This window comes from Lucilia sericata, unplaced genomic scaffold, assembly GCF_015586225.1.
Source record: "Lucilia sericata isolate MDLA Ls3-8-SP2 unplaced genomic scaffold, ASM1558622v1 Contig001916F_arrow, whole genome shotgun sequence".
Lineage (NCBI taxonomy): Eukaryota > Metazoa > Arthropoda > Insecta > Diptera > Calliphoridae > Lucilia > Lucilia sericata.
Window position 1 is genome coordinate 76670 of NW_023995795.1, and position 6000 is coordinate 82669.

A 6000-nucleotide genomic window follows, 5' to 3' on the forward strand; every position below is an offset into this window, starting at 1 on the left:
TCGGTTGACTACTCTATGGACTAGTTATTTGCAAGTTTACGGAATATGTTACTAACTACATATTCCGTAAACTAATCTATGGACTAGTCTATTAAATAGGCTAACGACAAGTTTAGTCATTAAGCTAGTACATTGACTCTCCTATGGAATTGTCTATTGACTAATCTATGGACTAGTCTATTAAATAGGATATCAAAAGGTCTATTGACTAATCAATTGACTACCCTATGGACTAGTTTATTGGCAAGTTTACGGCATATGTTACTGACTACATACGTCGTAAACTTATCTATGGACTAGTGTATTAAATAGGCTAACGACAATTCTTGACTAGTCGGTTGACTACTCCATGGACTAGTCTATTGACAAGTTGACTATGTTATTAAATACTCTATGGACTTATCGATTGATTAAGTCTATTGATCTATATATGGACTAGTCTGTTATCTAGGCTATAAACAAGTCCTATGGACTAGTCTATTGGCAAGTTTACTCACTAATTTATTGAATACTCTATAAAGGAGTCTATTGACTAGTCGATTGACTTTTCTCTGGACTAACCTATTGGCAAGTCTTTTGATTATTCTATGAAGGAGTCTATAATATAGTCTTTGATCTGGTCTATGGATTAGTCATTGTACTAGCCTATAGGCTATAGAGTAATCTATTAATTAAAGTGTGTACTAAGGGATGAGCCAGTAAAAACTTTTCGAGCCAAATCTTATTCCTGATCCAACATATAATTGTTTTTCAATAAACACGCTAGCTCTAAAACCTCTGACAGATATTATTTTTTCTGAATCATTTGTTATTTCGGACAAAAGGGACTTCGAGAAAAAAGTGTGTGAAACTTTTCAAAAAATCCGACATAGACTTTCATAAAAATGACAAAAGATCTGAAGGTTTAATGTCACACTATATCAAAAGCCATTTAAGAGTATAAGGAAAATTTGGGAATTGAAAGAAACCGCGGATCGGTAAGAAAAAGGGTCTAACTGATATTGTTAAGACAAAACAAGTCAGACAACTCTTTCGCACAGCACTGAACACTTCTATCAGAGAGGCAACTTAACCAAAGCTAATACTGGATTGAAGTCCTATAAAGTTCGGAAAGGTCCAGATTGCAATTCGGTAAAGACTTGGAAGTAAATCAAACAAAATTCCCCCAAAATTCTTGTGTGGCAAGCCGTTTGCAATTGTGGCAAAAGAAGCCAATCATTTATGACATTTGGTTCGATATACACAGAAATATCTATTACGAAGTGGGGTCTGTTATATTTCTGAGCGTCTTCATATTTCTGAGCGTCTTCATATTTCTGGACCCATCTGGCAACATGCCATTATTGAAAAAAGTCTCTGAAGTGGTATTCAAACAATAATGACAATTTTGTACCACGAGAGGCAATTTCACAAAACTATCCAGAACATCGGCCTGAGGAAAGTTATTGGACTCTTCTAAAAAAAAGAGTTAAAGAACACAAACGAAATTTCGAACACAACTTTAAATGTTCGAATTTTTGAAACTAATTTCGAATTTTCGTATATAATATTGTATTGTCATTATAAATGTTAATGTCCAAATTTTATTGCAAATTTTGACCTCTAGAACTAAAGTAGCCAGTTAAATATAGTCTAGAAAACCTTAAACAAAATCAGTTCAAACAACTTTGCACCAAAAAAAGTAATTTATCACAACAACCAACACGAAATTGTTTACAACTAAAACTCATGAAAAAAATATTTTCACACAATTTTTTAAATTTTATTTAAAATGTTTGAAATATTTTTTCAAGGCAGATGTTAAATCCTAAAATAAACCGAACAATAAGCCCTTTCTTTAATCAAGCCAAAAAATAAAAAAAAACTATAACTTTTTTAATATTTAAAAAATGTCTTTGTTTTAACAAAAAACTATTTTCTTTTAAAACCTAAATACCTAGAAAAAAATATTTATTATACAATTGTTTAATTCGCTAGATTTGTCATTTTGTGTGTTTTTTTGCAAAGAATCTGAAAATGTATGACAAACTTTTAAAATAATTTGTTTTTTTTTTTTTTTTTTTTTTTTTTTTTGTTTTCATCTGTATTTGACAAAAAAAAATTCTACCGGTGTGTTCTTGTTGTTATAAAAATAAATTTATTTCGTCACCAAAATAAAAATTTATAATAACAATTTGTGTCAAAGAATGTATAAATTTAATAAGAATTTTTACAATTTATTTTCTTTTTAATAGATTTTTAAATAATTTTTTTTTATCTCAAACACAATTGTTATTAAGTAATAACGCACACGTTTTAACTAAACAACTTTATAATACTAAATGAGCAGAAAACTAAACAACAAATTAAACGAGTAACAAAATATTATCCAAAATAAAATTACATCATTTCAAATTTGGTACAACTTAAAATAAATACAAAAATTATACGATTCAGACAGTGCGCTACGGGTAACTAATAATATTAATAATAAATTCTTTATAAAGTTTTTAAATTAGTTGTTTTTGCCAAATGTAAGTAAATTTTTATACAAATAAAGTGGATTCATTGAAACAGATTTTACTGGCACTTATGCGACACTACTGTCTAGATATAACGTCTGAAACTTAAAGATCCAGTTACGGGACTAATCCACTGTCAAATTCTTATCTTTCCAGAGCAGTTTATAACAGGGCTGAGTCTATAGTCTAGTCTATAATCTAGTCTATAATATAATCTATTACTATAGTCTATAGTCTAGTTTATAGTCTAGTCTATAGTCTAGTCTAGTCTATAGTCTTAGTCTATAGTCTAGTCTAGGTCTCTTTGTCTCGTTCAGTCTATAGTCTAGGTCTAGTCTAGTCTATCTATAGTCCATAGTCTAGTCCTATAGTCTAGTCTATAGTCTAGTCTATAGTCTAGTCTCTAGTCCTAGTCTATAGTCTTAGTCTATTAGTCTCGTCTATAGTCTAGTCTATAGTCTAGTCTATAGTCTAGTCTATAGTCTAGTCTATAGTCTAGTCTATAGTTCTAGTCTATAGTCTAGTCTATAGTCTTAGTCTATAGTCTAGTCTATAGTCTAGTCTATAGTCTAGCAAGTATAGTCTATTGTCTAGTCTATAGTCTAGGTCTATAGTCTAGTCTATAGTCTCGTCTATAGTCTAGGTCTATAGTCTAGTCTATATTCTAGTCTAGTCTAGTCTATAGTCTAGTCTATAGTCTAGTCTATAGTCTAGTCTATAGTCTAGTCTATAGTCTAGTCTATAGTCTAGTCTATAGTCTAGTCTATAGTCTAGTCTATAGTCTAGTCTATAGTCTAGTCTATAGTCTAGTCTAGTCTAGCTATAGTCTAGTCTATAGTCTAGTCTATAGTCTAGTCTATAGTCTAGTCTATAGTCTAGTCTATAGTCTAGTCTATAGTCTAGTCTATAGTCCTAGTCTATAGTCTAGTCTATAGTCTAGTCTATAGTCTAGTCTTAGTCTAGTCTAGTAGTCTAGTCTATAGTCTAGTCTATAGTCTAGTCTATAGTCTAGTCTATAGTCTAGTCTATAGTCTAGTCTATAGTCTAGTCTATAGTCTAGTCTATAGTCTAGTCTATAGTCTAGTCTATAGTCTAGTCTATAGTCTAGTCTATCGTCTAGTCTATAGTCTAGTCTATAGTCTAGTCTATAGTCTAGTCTATAGTCTAGTCTATAGTCTAGTCTATAGTCTAGTCTAATAGTCTAGTTCTATAGTTCTAGTCTATAGTCTAGGTCTATAGTCTAGTCTATAGTCTAGTCTATAGTCTAGTCTATAGTCTCGTCTATAGTCTAGTCTATAGTCTAGTCTATAGTCTAGTCTATAGTCTAGTCTATAGTCTAGTCTATGAGTCTAGTCATAGTCGTCATAGTCTAGTCTAATAGTCTAGTCTATATTCTAGTCTATAGTCTAGTCTATAGTCTAGTCTATAGTCTAGTCTATAGGTCTAGTTCTATAGTCTAGTCTATAGTCTAGTCTATAGTCTAGTTCTATAGTCTAGTCTATAGTCTAGTCTATAGTTCTAGTTCTATAGTTCTAAGTCTATAGGTCTAGTCATAGTCTAGTCCTATAGTCTAGTCTAATAGTCTAGTTCTTAGTCTAGTCTATAGGTCTAGTCTATAGTCTTAGTCTATAGTCTTAGTCTATAGTCGAGCCTTTATTAATTTTCTACAGGGACTTTTTCTGCTTTCCGATTCAGGTTCTTCAGTCTTCCTTTATATAGTCTAGTCTGTAGTTGATGGCTTTTGAAATAGTGTTGAAAATAAACCTTCAGATCTTTTGAGATTTTGATTACTATTTCACATATTCTTTTTGCGGTGTCCATTTAGAACGAAATAACGGTTAAAAAATATCGATTTAAAAAAGATATCTGACATAGGTTTTAAAGCTAACGTGTTAAAAAAATATAATTTGTTGGACCATGGATATGTTTTGGCTAGAAAAGTTTATTTCTGACACACTCCACAGATAAATTTATTTTTTTTTTAATTTAATTTTCTTTTTATAATATGGTTCAAATTCTTCTATAATTTTTATGAAAATTATTTGCACCATACACCGTAACAAACTAAATACACCTTTCCAACCGCATTAGCATTTCGGAGTATATAACAAAATGAAGCCACAAGCGACAATTCTAATTTACAAAATCCTACAAAAACACTTATTAGATTTGCAATAAATCTAACAAATATGGCTTTTTTGAGAAACATGTTAACTTATTTTATTTCGGAAACCAAATATGGTTTCAAATAGAATCTATGTGTGTAAATGATCTGTTAAATAAAATTATGTTTTAACAGACAAAGTTAAAAACCAAAAAAACACGACACAAATCATAGCAGCAATTCAGACAAAATTGAATTGAAAATTATATAAAACAACAAATCATTAAAATGTCAGTTACTATCTGAGATTTAAATTTAAACCAAATTGTTATTGATTTATATAACAACAAATGCAGCAGCAGATAAATAAATACATAAATAATAAATAGATTTATTATTTTTCAACTATTTTTTTATTATTAAATAAGTAATTTAAAACATTAATTTGTGGTTTTTTAGCGCAAACAAAAACGTCGTGATATTTATATTTTCTTTTTTGTATAAAATGCGTTGTTTTTTGTTATTGTTTAGTATTTTTTTTCTCAAAAAATGTTTTTATTGTTTTCAAATAAATACCACAACAAATAGAACCGTTCTAATTTTATTTATTGCTTTTTTCGAAGTTTTTAAAAAGAAATTCTATAAAATTTATTGTATTTTTTAAAAATTTTCTTATTTTTTTATATTTCTCTTCTCGTTATATTTTTATGTTAAAATAAACAAACGTTTAATTGTAGCTCTAAATATTGACTGAATTCATAATAATTTTGAAAATTTCTTTTATTAAAAATCCCCATTTAGTTTTTTTCCTTAAACAAAACAAAAATGAAAATTCTAACGTATACAAAGAAAATTCAATAAAGAAAATTCTCATTTATAATGAAAAAATGCGCCGCAAGTGATACTCATTTCTATTAGAGAGAGTTTTGTTCCCACATGTTAATAAAATGTGTAGAGATTTTTAAGGAAAATAGAGACAAATTTTGTAAAACTTAAAGGTAGCCAGAGCTGCCACATTTTGATGACTAATAATGTATTGAAAATTATATATTGGTGTAAAGTAAAAGTATTTTCTTTAAAGATTAGCACAAGCAGAATATAATTCACACAGATATCTTTAAACTGGCAGCCATAACGGATATGGGGATTTACACAGAAAATCCTAAAATCACAGTATACTACCATCTCTCTTATAACAACTAGATCATCCAAGCTCCAGGAATGTTAGATGGGTTCATATATTCCGACAGCCAGAAAGCAATTAAGGCGATAGCAAGAGAGAAGAGGAACGGGAAAAGAACGAGAGGAGGGGGCCAGGACACGCGGGGGGAAGGTATAAGGAAAGAACAAACCGCACGGGGAAAAAAAAAGAGGAAAGGAAGCGGAGGGGACAGA

The 6000-nt window shown here is 29.9% G+C and overlaps 1 protein-coding gene across 4 annotated transcripts in view; it reads right to left on the reverse strand.

Annotated features, from left to right (window-relative positions):
* LOC119613008 (putative GPI-anchored protein pfl2) overlaps positions 1 to 5357 on the reverse strand; it is a 29105-nt gene extending 23748 nt beyond the window's left edge. For 3 of the 4 annotated variants that reach the window (XM_037968934.1, XM_037968936.1, XM_037968935.1), the window contains exon 1: positions 5182 to 5344. The gene's annotated coding sequence lies outside the window, so the exon portion shown is untranslated. Of the gene's footprint in view, positions 1 to 5181 lie in introns of all 4 variants that reach the window. The other variant, XM_037968933.1, reaches the window with a different exon arrangement.
* Between the last annotated feature and the right edge of the window lie 643 nt (positions 5358 to 6000).